At 51.0% G+C, this 20,985-nt stretch overlaps 1 protein-coding gene across 6 annotated transcripts in view; it reads right to left on the minus strand.

The window, feature by feature from the left end:
• Window positions 1-20,985, minus strand: part of LOC112461011 (protein tramtrack, beta isoform-like) — a 40,870-nt gene that overhangs the window by 12,448 nt on the left and 7,437 nt on the right. The window contains exon 1 of one of the 6 annotated variants that reach the window (XM_025026023.1): window positions 12,374-12,923. The exons of 1 other annotated variant lie outside the window; for it this stretch is intronic. The gene's annotated coding sequence lies outside the window, so the exon portion shown is untranslated. 4 more of the 6 variants (XM_025026022.1, XM_025026027.1, XM_025026026.1 and 1 more) reach the window with 4 other exon arrangements.

Genomic DNA, 20,985 nt, shown 5'->3' on the forward strand with positions numbered 1-20,985 from the left:
TTTTAACTCGAGTGCAAAAGGCTCCAGCAAAATATTTTTCAATTCGCGCGTTGAAACGACGTAAATATCAATCATGCTGTAATTGACATACTGCTTCACACGATACAATCTTACATTTGCGGTTGTTGATTAATCAATCTCGCGAGCTCTATTAAGTAAGAAAAATAAAAAAACGATTATCCTCGCAAGTATAAGTCCGTCTCTTCGAGTGGAAACGCTAATAATTATCAGATTTACCCCCCCCCCCCCACGTTCTCCCAACTGTTTTCGTTTCTGACATTTTCTAGGGGACACCTGTATTCATTCTACCATCACACGATAAAACGGACTGTCCTCGCTTCCCAATATTGGCCGTAAATTAAATTTCTAAACGAGACATACGCCTTTGCACACTCATCCTACAAGTCATGGCGCGCCATGCACGCCTACACGCGTGCGCATGCACGCGCGCATAGTGAACCTGCACGTCGCGTTAGATCAGCGATTCTCAACTAGTCCGGTCGAGCTGTTGCGCCTCGCAACCCTATCTATCATCACGCGGGTGAGCGTCGACTGGTAAAAAAAAAAAAAGTCGTATAGCAACAAGACGGCCGAAGGAAACGTTATGTAACGTCGAACGCGGCGGATAAGCTAAAATTCAACGCCGCACATTTTATAATTTACTTCGTGTCGAGTAACCGGATGGGGAATCCACTATCAACACTCTACTAAATTCGATAACGGCGATTAACGGCCGAGAGACCGGGTTGCTTGGAAGTTTAGGAGCTTGCGCATTCCGCGATTTGTTGTTGTAAACAATATCGCGAGATACCGATAATCCCGCCAATCCTGCGCGACGATACGAGCGCGCGCGCTCGAGCGCGGCTGCATTCTCGCGAGCGCGAACGCGGGGCGCTCTCATGGCCACGCGTTGCGTAATCAGCGCGACGGAGTGGTCACGCCGCGCGCGAGGTATAAAACGAACAACGACAAACAAGCCGAGGCGTATACACGCACTCGCTCTGGCGCGCCGCGTGAATACCGCTGCGCGTTTCGGAGGCCCGGAATCCGCCTCGGCCGGTCTCGGCCGCGCTCGGTCGTCCCCGGTGCGAAATAGCCGCGTCTCTCTCTTTCTCTCTCTTCCTCCGTTTCGCGCCTGCGTTCTTCTTCCGCGTACTTTGCGAGAATACCGCGCGTTTCCGCAAAAACGGGCCGCCGGCTGACTTCAGGCCGTTCGCGGTGAGAAATCACGTTCCGCGCGGTCCCTCCTCGTTTTCCCTTCCTCTTTTTTATTTCTCTTTAATTCTATATTATAAATTGTCCTCAAATAAAGTGTCATACATTATTTTAGTTTCATAATAAAAATTTCGCCCTTATAAATTCATATTTCTTACAAATTAGGAGTTCGCAAAACAATACCGCGCTTCCGTGCACGGCGAACATTTTTCCGCCCCCTTTCCCCCTTGGCCTCAATACTTGGACGACTTAATAAACACGTCTTCTATTTTTCCCCTTTTTCTCTCGCTCGCTCTCTCTCTCTCTCTGTATAGCAGATCTTTATTTCTCTTCTCCACTTATTGTTAATCCTTTCCTTTTTCATCTCGGTCGCTCCTCGCCGAGAAGGCGAGAGATACGGATCGATTAGAGGAACATTCCGCTGAGTCAGCTGCTCAAGGATGTACGTGTCCGGTCGGCGAAATCACTCGTGCCGGGGATTCCGTCACGGTGCAACACGCGCCTCTTATTTCTCTTTTCGCCCTCTCCTCCCTCCCGCCCTCTCCCGTACCCGTCCCGTCGCCATCCCTCCTGGCCTTTTCCACCGCGCACGCGCGAGTGCGGGAAGGAAGACCGGCGCGCGAATATTACCGCGATTGCGACATCCGCGGCGATTCCTCGAGTCCGCGATTTACGTGACTCGCAGCCGCGATCTCGTCGCCTTCGCGCTACTTCGCGCTAGGCGCGAAAGGGGCACGGGGGGAGCAGGAGGGGGTGGCAGGGGAGGAGGATAAGGAGCAGGAGGAGAAGCGGACGCGGCGGGAGGGAAGGGGGAGAGAAAATCGCGCGGCGAGGACGCGCATCCGGAGGTGACGCGCTCGTCCTACAAATAGGGGGTTGGCTGCATCGATTGGCCGTATTTCGACGACAGAATCGAGGTCGAAATCGAAAGAAAAAGAAAGAAAAAGGGGAGGGAGATGGGTCGAACGCGGATGCAGAATGTTACCCCGACGAAGAAAATTGAAGAGCAGGGCTCACCGATTCATATTCATGCACCCTACATCTCGCCGTTCGATATGCGACGTTACCGAGACATTTTTCTTATCGTAACTTCAAATATAAAAATCGACGCGCAAAAAAGATTGAACTTCGCGATACGTCGGAGGGCTGGCTCGGATCCCAGCTTCTGGCGCGAAGTCTTTCGGATATCTTCCACCTCGTGTGACTATAATAATCAGGGCAAGGAAAACACAAGGCCGCAAGCGGCGCGATTACATCGTTAATTAGCAATTACGCGATAGCGCACGAATGCCGCAACGACTCTTTCGTCGACGCGATCGTGTGCTATTTCTTTGCAAATCGCCAAGTCCGTATTCTTCTAATTAAATACATCTCTTTTTCTCCCTGACAGATATTAGAAATTCCTCTCTAATATTATATATCTTTGTATTATCATTATTTTGTTAACGATATTTTAATCGTGACGAAGATACCTGACACGATCGCTTCGTCTCTCCTTCCCGTGGGACTGCGATAATAATAATTCGAGGAGGACGAAACGCACTCGGATATCTGTTCCCTGTAGCCACCTCCATTCACTGGGGGAGTGCCAGGATGCGCTTGGAACGACGGGCTTACACATTCTTTGACGCACACGTCTGCGTGCGTCACGAATTCACGCATACGAGGTGTCCGCACAAACTCCTACAACGGACGGGTATAATCGAGAATATCGGAAAACATTCCGCAGAGAAGCAATTAGTAATGTAGGAAGCTTTCGTCGAGTTGAATTTAATTATTTCTCGCCGCACGACCTTAACCGAATAACCACAGCTGCACTATTTGCAAAGACAATTAACGTTGAGAAGCTATGAGGAAACGTTTCTTTATCTTGGCTAGCGGGAATGTTCTGTGGGCGCGTGTGATGAATTTTACGGCGACGAACTGTCGCTTCGGGTACACAGCCGTGCGAGCGGGTGGGGTTTCCCGGTACACCCTATATGTGGCTCGCGAGCCAGTGTGTATTATGTATATGGTTGTGTGTGTGTTGTGTGTGTTTGGAAGCGCCGTCAGTGAGCGCAGGTACTGCTCATTCCGTTAGCCGCGGCGTGCCACCAGGTACGGCGGAGTTAACGGAGAATTTTGCGACGCGCGGGGGGAGCCGCGGGCCCTGCTGGCCGCCGCCGCCGCCGCCGCCGCGTCGAGCACACAGCCGTGTCCCACATTTTCGAAGCTTCGCGAAGAGAAGCGGCGCGATACTCCCGATTCGCACGCTCGCGCACGCCCGGGATTAACCTGAAGTTAGTCCAGTTAGGACGAGTCGCAATTATCGTCGTCCGATTTCCAGACACGCTTTACGAGTAGTATAATTTGTTGCTTTTAGTTGTTCGTTTGCATAAATATCGAACGAGAAAGATTTAATTCCCGCCGCCGACACACGCCGCTTTTAAGAATCCCTCGCCGAGTCGACCCCTCATGCGCGCTCACCGCCGAGCGGCCATCTTTGTGGCTCCGCATCCCGCTCTCCCCCCCGGGCCTCCGGCAGTCCTACATCTCCCAGCCCTCTCCGATGTCCCTCTCGCTCTCTCGCCACCCTCCCGGCGACGGCGATGACGACGCTCGACCTCGCCGCGCGCATTGGCGCCCATCCCGCAAAAATTTTTTTCAGCGTCGCAAAAATTTCACGAAGCCCGTACGAACGTGCTCGCAGCCATTTCCTACATCGTATTTCTCACTCTCGTTTTGTACTCGTGTAATCGGCACAAAGTAACTTAACATCCAGCACTCTTTTTAAACCCGAATTGATCGAAACCTCAATAACCGCGCAAAACACACAATAACGTCTAAGGATGACGTGGCATTAATTGAAGCGATCGTGGGGAAAAACGAAGGAGTTTTACCGAGTTTTCCTAACGCCGCTCGCGACGTCGTCGTGCGTGACGCTCGACCTCAATGGACGGTGCGAGCGCGCGCGCGTCAAGGGGAGGGAAAAAAAGGATCGCAAGAAACGCGGGCGATCCGCGAAAGGATGTCGCGGTTCCGGTGACTGAATGTTGCACGAGGACGGGACACCGACGGCCGGACAAAAAAATAAAAGAACCTCGGGGATGTGACGAGGGGGCTCCGCGAGGTACAAAAAAACAGGAGGGCGGTCGAGAGTTGGGGTGGGCAACGGTGCATGGATCGAATCGCTCTATGGGAACGAGAAATTGCGTAGGAAATCGGTGGAACGCAACGTTGAGACCTTCGATTTGTGACGCGGGGACAATCCGACGCGACACCACCGAATTAGTCATTAAGCCCGTAAAGCCAACGATCCGTAAACCGTGTCCTGAGAATATTTTCCAACCATTCTGAGAATTTCGCCCTAATAATAATACAGAAAACATCCTGCAAACATTCTCTAACTATAACTTAAAAAAATAATTTTTTAGAATATTTTAAGTACATAAATACTTTCATTCATTAAAAGAGTAAAAATGTTTTAGAAATATTTAAAAACTGTTTTATAAGATGTATACGCAAAAAATGTTATCAGGCACTAAGATCCAGCCCGATTGTAGAAGTCATATTTCTATAATTTTTGTTACTTTTATAAACGGTTAAGTTTTCACTTATTAAAAATTATTTCTCCGAAGCTTCGCCCTTTTCTACGAAATTTTCGAAAGGTTTCGAAAGCGTAGGTATATAAAATATTACATATGTTCTGACTGGTGTTCCTCTAAGCGAGGAAACAAGGATCCTATGAATATTCCAAGAAAATTCTCTCAGGCCGGGTATATCCTGAGACTCCTCCTTCTCGGAATAACAAGAGCCGGGAACGTTCTCCTACGTATTTACGGAGACCGTCCGTTAGGGATAAGCAAAACCCTTATTTTCGCCTATAATCTTTCTTTCCGTTTCGGTTTCCGGCAAAAACCTCTGGAAAGCTACCCCGTCGATTGTATTTCACCCTGCTCGTTTAAAAACGCAAAAATTTTGCATTCTATCGTGACTGCTCGGCAACAATCCCTCTTTTCTTCCCCAGTTTGCCGACTACCTGAAATCTCGACCCTATACGCCAGGCATAAATGAGACGCAGCAGGTGTAACTAGGACGCGACATCCACTTCGGGCTTGTAGTCGCACGACGTGATCGCGGGAACAAGTGTACACGCAAGTGCAGCAGGGTTGCAAAGTCTCTCTTTTTTTTCTCTCTTACGTGCGAATGCAAGGACAAAGGGAGTCGGCTCGAAACAGCGATCCCCGCGAATAAATCCTTGCGCCCCTTTCCAACCACGACCTTCGGCCTCCATCGCCGTTGAGAGGGAACGAAAGAGGGGTCATTGTTGGATATTCGATACCCTTCTGAATATGACAATTGCAGAATAATGTTCCACAACGCGCCCGGAGGGCCGCGTCCAAGAAACGAAGCGATGTCATTCGAAAAATCGATCGGCTAATTGAATCAAGGGCTTAGAGAGGGGAGAAGGGGATGAGGCATGAGCCTGAGTGCATAGATTCGGAATAACTCTGTTGGAGCGATCATCACGACAAAAAATTATAGTATTTTCAAGCACGATAATATCTACGTCGATAAGAAAGCGCGCCTAATTATTTTACATTTTTGAATTTTATATATATACGTACACATTAAATTAATTTATAATTTATTTAATATAATATTTAATATAATATCATAGCTACCTGTGTAGGTATGTATAATAAATACATACACTCAAATACATTGTTATTTTTAATAATTATTAATATATAAAGAGACGCCAGAGATATGTATATATACGTGCTGAGAAATAACATCGTGCTTCTACTTGGGAAATATCCAAAATTAAATCAACTCTTAATTATACGAAAAGACACGATAAAGACAATAGTCCGGGCTATCTATTCTTACGGCTATCGTAATCGCGCTTGCAGTGCACGAACGCACGCAATTTACCCTATCTTCCTGAAAATCAAAACCTCAAACGAGTTGGCAAGAGTGCAAACCGCTGTCCGAGTCTCGACATTCCTTGTAACGGATATATCCTGACGATCGCGACTTGTAAATCGACACACGTAATAAACGAAAAGGGGATAAGGGAAGGGAAGTAGATACGCCAGTTGTCACCATTACATAGGCAAATTTCGTAAACCGCTTGTCTTCTACGTCGTTTACTTACGAGACGAGAGAGCTAATCATAAAAAAAAAATTCCATGACCATGATAAAACGCGATCAGAATTAAATGGACGGCACTTTTGGCGAGAGACACAATTACATTTGAATTAAGAAAATCGTATGTGGTACAAGGTAGAAATACCTCGGAACACCCTGTATAAGTTCGCGTGACGTACGAGGAATTAGTTTTGAGATAAAGCTTACCGCGCGGTAATGAGTTCGATGATATGGATTTTGGACACGGTTCAAATACGACTGAATGTACATTAATTAGTAAAAGGAAACAGGAACGGCGGAGAGAGAGAGAGAGAGAGAAACGCGCAATGCCATGATTTCAGTACACCGTGGAAGAACAGGAAAAAGGAAACCCCCATCGTTTTATAGTCGCGATACACGGAAACCCCTTTTCTCGGTTCAGGGAACACCCCCGGGCTTCTTTTCTCCTCTACTCCAAACTCTGCATTATTCAAAGAGAATAACGCGGAGAAAATAATCAGATAATGCGGAAGGTACGGTATAAAAGGCCAAAAGTCGAAAAGTTGGGAAAATTTTCCATTCGAACGATCAAAAGGGACGAAATGTCAGATAGTAAAAGATTCACCAAGGGGAGAAACTGGCAGGAATTCTGGAGGGGAGATTAGACACCTGGGAAAATCCCGAGATTCGAGGCGTGAACGGAGATTCCAGGAAACGCCGAGAAGATATAAAAACGAATTAACAGAGGAAGTTCGGAATCCTCGCTGAAGATTGAAAAATCGTCGTATTCGATGCGTAACGTATATATTAACCCTGTGTGCACTGTTTATCTACGTTCTCCCTTCGTCGTGACTACACTACCATCATCAACATCATCGCCACCATAATTGGCGCCGCTTCAACCCCTCGCGGGTACCGCGATAAAATCGTCACGCTACTCTTAATCAGGAGGGAGGGCGAGCGAGAGCCCGCAGGAAGTCGCATGTAAATTCTCATCGGAACGCACGTGGGTACGGTCTCGACGTGTCGACGCTTCGTTGCGTGCACGCACTTGTCGCCCGCGTGTATCGCAGCCCTCCGCGCCCTCCACCCTCCTCCTTCCCCCCCCGTTCCCTTCCCCCCCCCAAGCCCGCTCTTCACTCCGATGCTTTTCGAATCTACGGCACTTTTTATGAAGTCGGAGACACTCGAGTCCTTGAAAACGGGCGAGGGTACGATCGAAAGGATATCTCGGATGATCTTTTTTTTCGGTCTCTCTCTCTCGATAACCAGAGGAGTGAGTGATATATTAAACGAAAACGAATCGTTGTAAGAAACATTGGTAAAAAAAATTCTGAGAAAAATTCCATTTGTCAGCTTTCAAAAATCATCAAAAGAAATAATTCGATAACTTTTAGAATGCTAATATCATGGGTTTCGACAAACCCTTTAATTTTCAATCGAAAAGATTTAAGATATTCTCGGATATATCCGTGATTGAAAAAAAAAATTCAAGGAAACGGTGTTTACGTAACTATATATACGGGGTGTCATTATCGGGCGCTTCTCCCATAGAGAGGCGTGGCGATGATAGAGCTCCTTGACACCTCGTGCGTGGAATAAACACTCGAAATCTCGTGTGAAGGCCCTTGGGTGTCGGTGTTGCGAAACGCCAAGGAGCCAAGTCCAACCCGAGAACTCGAGTGCGCCTATAATCTTCCAAGATAACACGAATATCCCCCCCGTTAACCGTATATCGAGATAACTCGAGGATAGAACGACGAGCCCCGCGGCAAACCGCTTCATTTATCACCGTGAAATTTCGGCTCCGGAGATTAAGACAATTGGAGCACTACGTGGGCGCGTGTGCACGTTTATCGGAGTAGATAAGAACGGTTTTCCAAAATAAAAAAATATCGTGACAATTTCTCTCGCACAGTTCACCCCCCAAAGGAACGGTCTCTCTCTCTCTCCTGACTCACACATTTGTTTTTTTTCCTTCTGCGCATCACGAACGTAACCGACGTAATTTTTTCTCCCGCTCGCAAAAACCCGCCGGGAAAACCATCACGAGAGACACGGCACTGCGCGGTTTACGCGCACGCACGCACGCACGCACGCACGTACTCAGGCATACGAAGTACAAAAAAACTCACCCACACACCGGCAGCACCCCGACGTGACTCACGAACACGTCGCCGCGCATCCACCGCCAGTGCGCCTCCTTCTCGAAAAGAGGGGCGCGCGCGCGCGCGCGGGGGAGGGGACGCACACAGGTTGCACAATACTCGTTATCACACCACAAAGTTGCGTCGATCGACTTAATTACCCGGCGCGACGCAGCATCAACCGTCCGTTTGCTCCTCTCCCCTCGATTCCCCTCTCTACGAAGAAGAAGAGGAGCGCGGAGCGCCAAAGAGACACGTGCTCTCCGTAGACCGAGAATCGCGTCGTGGTCGCCCGAGGCCTCACCTGTTATCGCGACGTCCGGGCTATTAGGGCCCCGCGAACGAGGGAACGAGAAGAAATCCGGGAGCCGAGGATCGGCGGTCGCGCGAGGAGGTAGGAAAAAAACTGAACGGGAGTAGCGCGCGAGGTACACGCACGCACGCACGCGGCTTCAATGAGCGCAACTGACGACTGGCGAGGGGGAGGATGCCCGGCGGACGGACGGACGGACGGACGGACACGGCCGAAAACGACCGAGCTCCACCGAACGGGCTGAAGTCGGCCTCGACACCCCGGGGCGTATCGGCGCCTATGGGCAGCGCCGTAGCCGACCGCGCGACACGTCGGGGGAGCGGCGGCGGGCGAGGGGACGGTAATGGGAGGGTAGGGTAGAGTGGCACGTCGGGGGAGGGTGGGGAAAAAGGGGAGAAGAAGCGGAGAGAGGGAAGAGGGATTTACGCAACCCTCTCCCGAGCGAAAAATCCACGTCGAGAAGCACGCCGCCCGTCGATGCGCCGATAAGCCACGTAGTACCCTCTCGCGGTCCGCGCTCTCCGTCTCTTTCCTCCTTAAGGGTAGCAGGGTGGGAGAAAGAGAGACGGAGAGAGAGAGAGAGAGTTCTTTCTACGTCCGCGGTTTCGCTTCGTGGAAAAGAAACTACCTCGAAACTAACCTCTTCCGTTCTGCCCCGCCGATTCGCCGCTGTTAACCCTTCCGACGCAGCCACGTAGGAGCGCGCGCGCGCGTGAGCGCTCGGCGTACATATACACGCATACGTAAACACAGACACGCGCGCGAGCGCAGGCATACACTCGCGCGGCGCGGCGACTACGCGGGGCTGAGCGCACTAACGCACCACACCGAGCGGTATCCAGCCGAGGTGGAAGAAAATGAAAAACCGAGATGGGTACAAGGGTCAAATGTGCGGGAACGGAGGGAGGGTGCGAAGAGGGAGAGAATGGCATGAGAGGGACGACGAGGGTGACGCAGGGGAGGGAGGGGGCGCGCGCGGAGGTGTATACGTGTCGCGCGAGGGAGGAAATGAGAGAAAGATCGTCTGGTCGCGCTGGGCGATATCGATTCGCGAGGGTGGCTAACGCGATGGCAACGACCCTGCCCGACGATCCCGTCGTCCCGTCTCGTTTCGCGACCCGCGAGCGCCCCGTCGCAATATTTTTCTCGAGCTTATCGACACCGCGCCCCGGTCCTGACCGACGACAGAGTCCAAGTCGCGCGGGCACACCTCCGGTTTCTTCCTCTCCTCGTCGCTGCTGTGTCGAGTGACGAGAAGAACCAGCGAGATAGACGCGACGACACAACGTGACACGAGGAGAGCGACGACGACGACGAGAGTAGGCACTCGTAAAAAATTAGACGTACCGCCTGGTTAGTTATCGTTAGACGCTCGCGTCACGCGACGCGCACCACTCGCCACTTACCTTGGCATCCTCGCTGTTCTACGAGGATAACGACAACGACGACGACGGCCACGCACGGAGTTGAGAGACGAAGGAGCGAAGATCCGTTTCCGTGGCGCGCGCGTAAGGACGTGCACAACTTCGCCCGTGCGCAGCACTAGGACGCCATGTCAGCAAGTCGAGGCGCGGACGGACTCTCTCGGGGCAGATACGTACCGCGCGCGCGGGGCCGAGCCGCACGTATGTGTATATACCACGTACACGCGTATATACGCCGCGCGAGCCACGCACACACGCCGGACGGACGTCGTGCGCGAGAGCGAGACGGCAGGCGCACACGCACACACCAACGCCGTGTGACCAACCCGACCAACCCGCGCGCCAGAGCCGTGTCGGGGAATTTCTGCTGCGCCACCGAACGGCCGTCACGGAACCTCGCCTACGCCCGCCTAGCCCGACCAGCCAGCCACGGACGTGTCTTCCACTCGCGGTACCCTTCACCGTCGTCGGTGCCGCGCCGCAAACCGCGCGACGACGCAGGCAGCACTCAGCAGCAACGAGCGCGCGACACACCCGCCCGAACCGAACGAAACGAACGAACGAATGTATATAATACGCTCTACGCTCGCCTTCGCTCGCTGGTCGCTCGCGCGCCCTCGTTCAACCGAACGAACCACCGTGAGCCGCCGACGACGGCCGAGTCGAGTCGAGCCGAACCGAGGTCCGAAGTCGAGGAGTCGGGCCGTCGCGCGCTTCGCTTCGCAACTCGCAACCTCCCGCAAAAGCGCAAAACTTCTACCACCACCGCGCCCGCCACCTAGAGACGCGACGCGACGCGACGCAACGCGACGGAACGAAACGAGCCGCCGCCGCCGCCGCAGAGCTCCCCCACTACACCCTCTCGCGCTCTCTACCCTGGCGAGGCCTCTCGCTCGCTCCCCCACCCCCGCACCCTACGCAGCGCGCTCCCCGCGCACCCCCGGCTCGCTCGCGCGCCCGCGCCGTCCTCGCCGCCGCTCGTCTCTCCTCTTTCTCTCTCTCTCCTCGTCCCGTCTCCGTCACTCGCGTAATCCCGAGCGCGACGACGACGCGCCTCTCTCCGTCGCGAATGTGAAACTTCCCCCCCTATCCCTCGCTTCACCCGCCCCATGTGTTGCTTCTTCCTCGCGTTAGCCCCCGCAAGGAACGGACGCCACTCTCGTATTCCCTCTCGCGTTCTTATTGCACGTCGCGTTGTCCTCGTTCGACGCCCGGCCGACAGACTCGTGAGCCGCGCCGCGTCTCGCTCCTGTCCGTTCTACTTTTGGCCCTCACCCTCGATCACCCTCGAAAAAGGGCACTTGCTTTCGCCCCTTTGTTCTCACGCTCTCAGACCCGGAGAGAGACGGCCGCTCGCCTCGCCCGCCCCCATGACGCCCTTGTATCACGGGCTTCTTTTTTTCGAACGTACCCTCCGCCCTTCGTTCCCCCGACCACGAGTACCGCTTCTTAAGAAGTATATAGACGCTGCGCATAATCCCGATGACTCTCGTCAAAGAGACCCCGTGTAAAAAAGGGTTGATAGATCGGTGCGCGAATATTGAGCCATCTCGCGCGAACAATACCGTTGTAACTTAATTTAGCAGAGCGGATTCTCCCTAATTTCCTAGAACTACCCTTCGACCTTGAAGTCGACTCTCGCCGCGTGTCGAGTTATCGTCGGGTCGGCTCGGTTACCGAGAAACTTCATCTTCACCGTCGCGAAAGTTGCTGACCATTTCGGGTGGGTATGGGGGCGAGGGTCAAGGCGGAGGACGAAGAGAAACCGAGACCAAAGTCCTTTCCTGCGCGGTGGAAGAGGGGTGGGGATGGACCGGCCTCGAACGTCGCAGGGATGCACGTGGAGAGGGATGCGAGGAGGTGATACTCTCTCCCGCCATCTCCTCCCCTGGCCGCGGGACAGGAAATTCGCGGAGCGCGGAACGCGGACGAGGGGTGGAAGGGGCGGAGAGAAGGGAAGGTGTGTGCGGTGGTGTCGTCGCGGGTTAGTAGCGTGAGCGCCGATTCGCGCGCCTGCGCACTTTTTTCCGCCAGGCGGCGGCGGCGAACCGCGTTCATCTCTCTCCTTCTCTCTTTCCTTCTCTCTCTCTCTCTCGCTATCACCGCCGCCGCCACCACGAGGTCGCTTCGCAACGGAACCTCAAGTTGTGCGCCAACCTACCCGACCACTGTTGCGTGTCCAGCAGCAAGTCCCTGAAGTTGCTCGCCGATGACGCTTCGCTCCCAAAATGTTCCTCTTCACCCGTCCGAATCTCGCAAAGTCAAACGTTCCGTTCGAAAACACGACCGAGTAATCCTGGATGGTTCCCGCGTCGTCCCGTCGTCGGCGGAATTGCTACGCTGGCAACAGGACCGCGACACGCTCACCCCAACACGCGTGCCTCGCGTCGCAAATGCGCTGACGTTGCCGCGACTTCATATCGCCCGCACTGCGCGACTGTACTTCTGTCCTCTGTCTCTCTTTCTCTCTCTTGCTTGCCCTCCCCTTTATCTCCTTCGTTCCGCCCCTCTACCCCCTCGGCAGTCGCGTTTAACGGGACGCCCGCGCCGTTTCGCGCGGCCAGACGAGCGCAAAGGGGAGCTCTGGCGCGATATACGTATACATACATGCAATGTATTTATATATTTGTATTATCGCGGCATGTTCGAGGGTTGCTCTCTCTCTCCTTCTCGCGTACTCTGTTCTCAAATGATCGTGGGGCGCGGTACGACGGGGCAGAATCCTCGGCGAGATCTTTTCGGTCGACTGATAAAAAGGCACCGAAGCGGCCGCCTTGTCGCGATGGACACGAGAGTGGCGTATAGTCGGACAAAAAAAAGTGCCTGGAAGGGGAAGCTGCGGAGAGAGACTCTCGGGGCAGCGGCGGTGGCGGTGGCGGTGGCGGCGGCGGCGACGGCGGTGAGGTGGAGGGGGTTGAGGATGACGACGGTAATATCGAGGGGCAGGAGGGGGGGTTGAGGGTAAACGAGCGTGCAGACGGCGTGGGTCGGGGTGAAGGGGAGTCACCACCATCTCCGACGCCGCCGCCGCCGCCGCCGCTGCCGCCACTGTCGTTTGATTCTTGCGACTACTGTTGCTGATCGCCTAGTGTCCTTGGCTCCGCTCTAGCGAGAGTCTAGCTAGTTCTAGCTCGGAGCGTGCGCGCTCATTCGCTCGTTCCTCGAGAAACTCGGCTGGCTGGGCTCTCCTACCACTCTTTCGTTGCGCCCACGGCCAGGGCTGTATCGCTCGGGGCTGCTTTGCCTTTCCCCCGTCTCTCCGTCTTATCCCTTCCCAATAATCCGCTTCTCTCCCTCCGACTAACGTTTCCTCTGTGTCGCAAGAAAGCTTGCTGTGTATTGCAGAAACCTGGTCATTATGATTATTTTTCCTTGAGGGTTAATGTTTCGACATTACGATTTGACATAGTTTCTCCATTTTCCTTGTACAAAATATACATTTTTTTTCTTTTATGTATGTGTGTATGTGTATATGTATGTATGAGTATATATTTATAATGGAAAATTTTTAATGACGAAAGTATATAACATGTTTTATTATAGAGTTTGACAACAACCCTATCGGCAATCTTTGGCGCCCGGTGCTTCGCGCGCCCGTCCAGAACGGAGATCCTGGCCCTGGCGCGTCTAGGAAGCTTAGAAACCTCAGCGAGAGTAGAAGGAACACTTAGAGTAGGCGAGCAAGACGAAGGGAGGGAAGGGAGGTGACGGCAATGGCGTCATTGCTTGCGCGCGCGGAGGAGAAGGAGGGAGAGAGGGCTGTCTTCGCGTTACCGCGGGGTGGAGGGCCGCCGCGGGGCGGCGGGGGGAACGGAGGGATCCAAGGAGTACTACACGTGTCGCTGCAGCGCGGGGTGTTGACCCCAAATAGCTTTTTTAACGTGACGTAACCGCGAAAGGGTTGAGAAACGGCCGTGGCGACTGCCGACGCGACTTCGCCTCGAACTCGGAAGAAAGAGAAAGAGAGAGAGAAAAAGAAAGAAAGAGAGAGAGAGAGAGAGAGAGAGAGAGAGAGCCAAGCCTTCTCTCGCGTCTTAGCCAGGCCTTGCCTTGTCTCGTCTTGTCTTGCTCGGCTCCTTGCCTTCTAGCGCGGCTCCCCGTTATGTGGACGGAACAATCCTTTCGTACTTCGAAACGCGCGTTTCTGACTGGCGCGCGAAAAACACGATCGATTTATTCTGGAGGGTAGATCAGTTGATTCTTGTGATCCGCGATAAATATACAAAATGTTTTACGCTTCTCTTCTAATTTCATTCATATCTCGAATTCGCCCACAGTATCGGAAATCTTATCCGAAGGTTCTTATCTCGTCTCTGCCCCTCTTAACCCTTTGTTAATAGTGTCCGTATATGAGAAGACCTATTTCTTCGCAGTTTTTCTATGCACGTATTTCATAATTGGTTTGTGTAACATATTTCGTATCGTTGTATTCCTAAGACTTGTATATGTACATGAATAACATAATTTATGTAATTATTTGTCCTTTTTTTGGTCCTACTGATAACTTCTAAATTCATCTATCACATCTAAAATAAAATTTTATTACAATCGGAGTTTGACATTTTGTAAATTTTGACTGTAGATAGATTTAAAATCAGAATAGCGATGATGTAACTTTATCCCTAGAGCGGAAACGTGAAAAGTGATAAATTTCATGTGACTATCTCTTTCTATTCAGCATCAATAGAAAGAGATAGTTACATGAAACTTTTCACGTATCCGCCCTACGAAAAATAAATTACGTGATCGCTGCCCAGAAGCCTAAAAGACTTTTACGTATACGGAAAAAGCCAGAGTTAACTTTTTTTCAATTTGACTGCCATTTAGATTTATTAAAATTTATTTTGAAATTTGCAATTCGCAACTCTAAATACTCCCATATACTAAAATTCAAAAAATGTTCAACGGAAGAATTTCAACAAAGCGTTAAGACGACTCTTAATGATGATTCAAAATGAATGACCCTCGTTAAAATACCATAGGAAAGACTGCGATAGTATCTAGCGACAATATCTCTACGTCACGCAATACACGTATGTACGTGCGAAGACATAGGCGAAAGTACGAAACGTTATTTATTTCGGAGAGCGAAATAAATACGGAATTTCTTGTCGAAGCACCGCGGTGAAAATATTTCTCTTTCTAAATAATCAGACGCGGTGGCGAATATCGAGTATTTTCACAAACTACCCAACGGTGTCGCATTCATCCGGAAATGAGCTGCGCAGCTCGCGGATCCGCAAATTTACATTTGTTATTTGCGAACCGGGATTAGGCTCGCAGGTCGAGGTGGGGCACCGGCGATCGGATCGACGAGGGTGGCGCACCTCATGACAAACGCACGATTGCAACAGTGTTCGAATACATTTCCGGAAAACTAACGAGCCGTAGCGATGCGGCAGAGAGCGCGAACGAACGAGAAATGAGAGGAAGAGAGAGAGAGAGAGAGAGAGAGAGAAAGAGGAGAGGGAAAGAGAACGAGCTGCATTCCCATGAAAAATCTGAATATGTAAATATACAAAAATTAATATGTAGGACACATACATAATATGCGGAACGTGGGAATTAAAAGATATATATCAAATAAAAACGGAACCCTCTTATTTTATATTATTTCGTATATTTACCTCCTATTTTATCGTATTATGACTAATTAAATTTCATCTTTACTTATTTTTTTATGTTTTCCTATTCATATCTTAATTTTTATTTATTTACTTTATTTGTCAGCTGATGAAGACTCTGGTTTCAGTTCGAAACGTTCCGACAGTTAAATAATGATAAATCACAGCTTAATTAATTTCTAATTATCCGATCTGCTCGTTTATGATCCCACGACCTTTCTAGTTAAAAGCGAGAAGTGTTTTCTCGTCACATTAAATTCTTATTTTGAAACGAGAAACGGATGTCTGAATTTGACGTGAGAACCCGACTGACATTGTGAAAACGATATCAATCGTCTGTAACGGAGAGGTAAGACGGTAGGAGCTGATAGGAGAGAACACGAGGAGGCTAGTAGGGGGAACGGGTTAGCGTTAATGTTAAATGTTAATGCGTCGCGCAACCGCATGCCGCCGGCGACGAGCTAACGGGTGGCGTCCTATATATCGAATGTCTTCTCTCCGTCTTCAATGGTCCTAATTAGTGTACACATAAGGCTCGTGTGTTACGACACGCCGCCAGTGCCGTCCGTACCAACTGGGAACCATATGCGACCCGGGGGGGTTAAGTGTCGTCTTAACCTCTTTACCGTGCCGTGTTTGAATTCTCCTCGGATCGACCAGCGATTCGATGGCGAACTCCTGACGACACGAAGTGTCAACGACACCGATCATATGCGGGGGGCAATTAAGCACGGGGGATCTGCATATCGCCAGCCGTTACGCGGCATCTGCAGCTCCCGCTTGATCGCTCGCGGTCCAAGTCCACCCTAAATAATCGCTCCCGATGACACGATATATATTTTTCGGGCGATCCTAATCGACGTGTCTCCCTCTTATCTGGATTTCTACGATTCGAAAGATCCGTGAAGCGCATTTCTGTAGCTTCAAGTAACGACGATCGAAGAATTCCGATTTACGGGCTCTTCGATTACTTCCACGAATAATGCCGGTAGATACCCGCGCGAAACAAAAACTCCTTCGTCGAATGCATTCGGCTTGGATGAATCATCAAGCGAGGATCATCAAGAGCGGACCGTGTAAATTCGCCTTAACGCCACGCCACGTATACACAGACACACGCGGCTATCTTATCAAGCACGGCTACACCCCGAAGAGGCGTGAACGATATTTTTTTTTCTTTTTTTCCTCGCGGCTGACTGGTAGCACTCTCGACGATGCCCATCAGCACCGCGCGCTGCCCTTCTAAGGTCAACGTAGGGTTTTGAGGTCGCGGCGAATAGAAAGAACGAGAGAGATACCAGTTCCCGCTGAGTTTCCTGACGTTCTGACGATTCCGAAGCGTTAGCACTATACATCGCGTTGCCTCATACGCCTAGATATCCTTATCCGTATCGTCGTGACCGCAAAGGATATTCTGAGAAACCGCGACCCGCACAGAAGGAAATGGCGCGTCGGCTCTCTCCTTTCATTTCGTTTCGCTCCTGCGAATCACGCAATCGTCACTCGACACGATCGTCGGTCGCGGATGACTCACTCCGAATAAAAAGAAAAGAAGAGAACAGTCGCGAAAAGATCCGCAGAAAAATACCGGAAAACCTAGTAAATATTCGTTTCTCTTATTTCAATTTGATCGATAACTAAGAAATTGATAATAAATAATATTGATATATACGTGTTCCTTTGTCTTCGGAAAATTATAATTATATGCAATCCTATTATTGTCTTTTGCCACCCTACCTAATTACGGCTAACGAACGAAAATCTCCAACTGGCTCGTTCCATATACACGTGCACGATCGGCGCGGGGTAGGGGATTAGTCGAAGCTGCGGGAAACTCTCTCTCTCTCTCTTTCTTTCTCTTTCTCTTTCGGGAAAGCCTCTCGTGGAAGATCCCGACTTACGGCTCTTCCATAAAAAGCGAGCAAGCGCCGCGTCGAGAAAGATAAAGAGAGAGAGAGAACACGCGCGCGGAGGCGAGTAACGGCATGCATACCTCGCGTCGCGGGTATACACGCGATAGCGAGGAAGGGGATGACTCCGAAGGGACATTGCTCCCTGGCCTGGCCTGCCCTGCTCTGCTCTGCTCTGCTCCGCTCAGCGCTTACCGCGTTCCGTGTCCAGCTCAGGATCCACGCCCGTGCTATGCTCTCCCCCTGCTCGCTCGCTCGTCCTGCGCTCTCACGCGCCTTCGTCGAGCGTAACACCGGCGAGTCCTTCCGGCGAGAACGCGAAAGGACGTCGGCGAACCGCCCCGCGTGCCTTCTCTCGCGTGGCGTCGACATATCGGAGGGAGAGGGGGAAGGGGAATTCTGTGTGTCGATGTGATCGAATCGAGATAATACCGAACTCCCCCACCGGAACATCTCGGATTTGAATCAGAATGACACTTCTTTCCTACCGTATTGTTATTAAAATTATTCTATTCGTTTCAGGATACGGTGACCTTTTTCTATGGTGACTCTTCTCCAAATTCGTCAAAGCTAAGCCGAGAGACGACGTAGATTTCTCGAACGCTCTGTACCCGCGCCTCGTCTTGCGTGTATTCTATTCTCGCTATTTGTACTTCATCACCCCTTCTCCCCTGTTCCGCCCCCTTCTGCGAGAGGGCCTACATTCCCGCGCGCGCTATCAACTCGCCGAGAGAGGCCGCAGGATATTCGAAATTAACTCGCGGCCGAAAATAAACAGTCACGAAGAAGAGCCGAGCCGCCGCGGCCGCCGCCGCCACCACCCCAACAGGTGGTTACGTCGTATTCTCTGGTCCGAAGATAAAACTTTCCAACCCTCCTTTATTCCCTCTCTCTCCCCCTTCCCCGGTCCTTTCATACCACCCGGACTTGCTATCCCCTTGAGCTGCCTTTTAACTCTTTTTCCTGCTCCCCTTGACCCCTCTTCTGTTTAGTGTACGTAACCGATCGTATCCTTATTCTTGATCTCTAAGGGCCAGTCTCGCACCCAACGGCGATTATGCGCTTTACAGAGTGTTTCACAAGTCTCGTCTCTTTCTACTGATACCATCTACCGGCATTTAAATTCTTACGTGCGACAAAAGTTCGTCATATTTTTAAGTCCCGTCTTATAGATTGAGGCCAAAGACAAGTCGAAAATTATTGTCGTCTTGTCGCTACTATAGGGAAAATATTCTTGTGAGAAATTTCAGGAATAGTCAGAAAATTTTGAATAGCTCCTAAAAGTCTCTATCGAAGAATTATAATCGATGAATTATAATCTAATATTTCGAATGTATGTGTACGTTTTAACGTTGGATCAATTTTATTTTTCTCTCCTGTATCCCGCGAATCGTACCGAAATCTAGAAAGGTAGCGTGTGTCAATTCTCAACTAATTAACCGCCGATACGCTAGCAATAGATAAAGCGAATCTACATTTCCGCATACTCGGAATCTGAAAGGGGAAACGAAGAGTCATCGAGCCGGGGTTAATCGTTAACTCAGACCACCTTGGCGGCTCTGTATCGGCCGGCTCTAACACAGCACAACCTGGGGGCGCCCTTATGTCCAGACGTCGGCGGCGGCGTCGGGGAGGCGAGCGCGAACGAACGCGATACCCCCACCACGGCACCCTCTCGTCGAGGGGTCGTTGATCCCCCAAGGACAACGACCTTGCGTCTGCGGCAGCGGCAACCGTTCGAACGGTTCTGAGTTCCCGGATTCCTCGATTACCAATATCTTTCACTCCTCGCTTCCCTCATTCGCCCTCCCTTCCTCCCCCTCCCCCGCCCCTCGGCCCCTCGCCCGTTCCCTCCCCCCCCGCTCGCCCCTTCCACCGTCTTTTCCGCCAACGTCTCCTTTCATTCTCCTTTCCATTTTCTCTTGCGTGGCGCGAGCCCCACGAGCGAGCGCATTTTTTTTCTCTATCGGGAACTATCAATGGACGACACCGTGCTGGCTGCGATCGGTGGAAAGGACGCACCACGTAGGCGGTATCTCTCAAGCGTTAACCCCGCAGAGTCGTAGACTCTAGATGGAGTATCCCGGATACTCCCGGATTTCCGCTTGGAACTTATTTTTAAGATATCCCTTCGGTTCTCAAGAATCAGTTATCACTCGATTGGATTTTAAGTTAAATTTATGAGACTAATTCCTAAACGTTCTTGAGTCCACAATTTGTATACCTATACATCAATTATCAATTTTCCCTCATTCGTATGTTTCTTAAAAAATAAAATTAATTTTAAAAATTAATCGAATCAAAGTTGTAACTTTAACATTCAACGCCTACGAATCTTTAATTTTCTATATTGTTTTATTCCATTGACATTCAGACTCCACACTTGTATATTAAACGAAAAATTTTATCTTTAATTTTACGTAAGATTGTATCGAGTATCGCCCCTCGGCGACTTCTTCTCAACATCGCGCTCGCGGCCGAGTGGCGGGCTTATGGATTTACGAGCGAGCGAGCGAGCGGCTTTCAAAATCGTAGGAGAGTATGAAAAATTCATGCACGTCGGCACATCGATATGCATGACTCGACCCCGACCCGCATAGCCTTCCTTCCCTCCCCACGTCTCCTCCCTCTAACGCGATAGTCGTGTACGCGCTCGTAAACCCCTCGTGAGCTCACCGATCTCGGAGTGACGTGCAGAAAAATTCCTTCCTCCGATCGCCATTTAAATTTCTACGTTAAACATGAAAAATTCACGATTGATTATATCACCAAAATTATACGACGGAAATCAGCAAAGAAAAAAAAATGTTTGCATCGCGAGCGAAGTTACTGCGCGACATTCCTCCTTTCCGAAAGGGTCTCTTCGAGCGAAGTCACGAAGTTCGCGATCGTAAAGATTCCCCTCCTCCGGGCAACGGCTCCAGCGAAGATCGGCCGCTATACCTGACGTGATAAAACGACTCCTAGTTTCCTAAGTGGGTGGACGGGTGGGTGGTCAAGTGCGCACGGCTGTAGCACACACACACATATGTATCGCGCGTGTAAACCTGGTAGACGGCTATGCGTGTACGCATTACGCGCACATGTGCGCGCACACACGACATATCTTCACGTGTACCAGCGAGCGAGAGAGCGAGCGAACGAGCGTTGGCGTGCGGGCGCGAGTCGAAGGGGGACGGGGGGCGGCGGGAGGGACGGAGAGGCACACGGGTGACGTAATCCTGACGAAGGGAAGGAAC

Source organism: Temnothorax curvispinosus, unplaced genomic scaffold, assembly GCF_003070985.1.
Source record: "Temnothorax curvispinosus isolate PA1 unplaced genomic scaffold, ASM307098v1 QBEX01010986.1, whole genome shotgun sequence".
Classification (NCBI taxonomy): Eukaryota; Metazoa; Arthropoda; class Insecta; order Hymenoptera; family Formicidae; genus Temnothorax; species Temnothorax curvispinosus.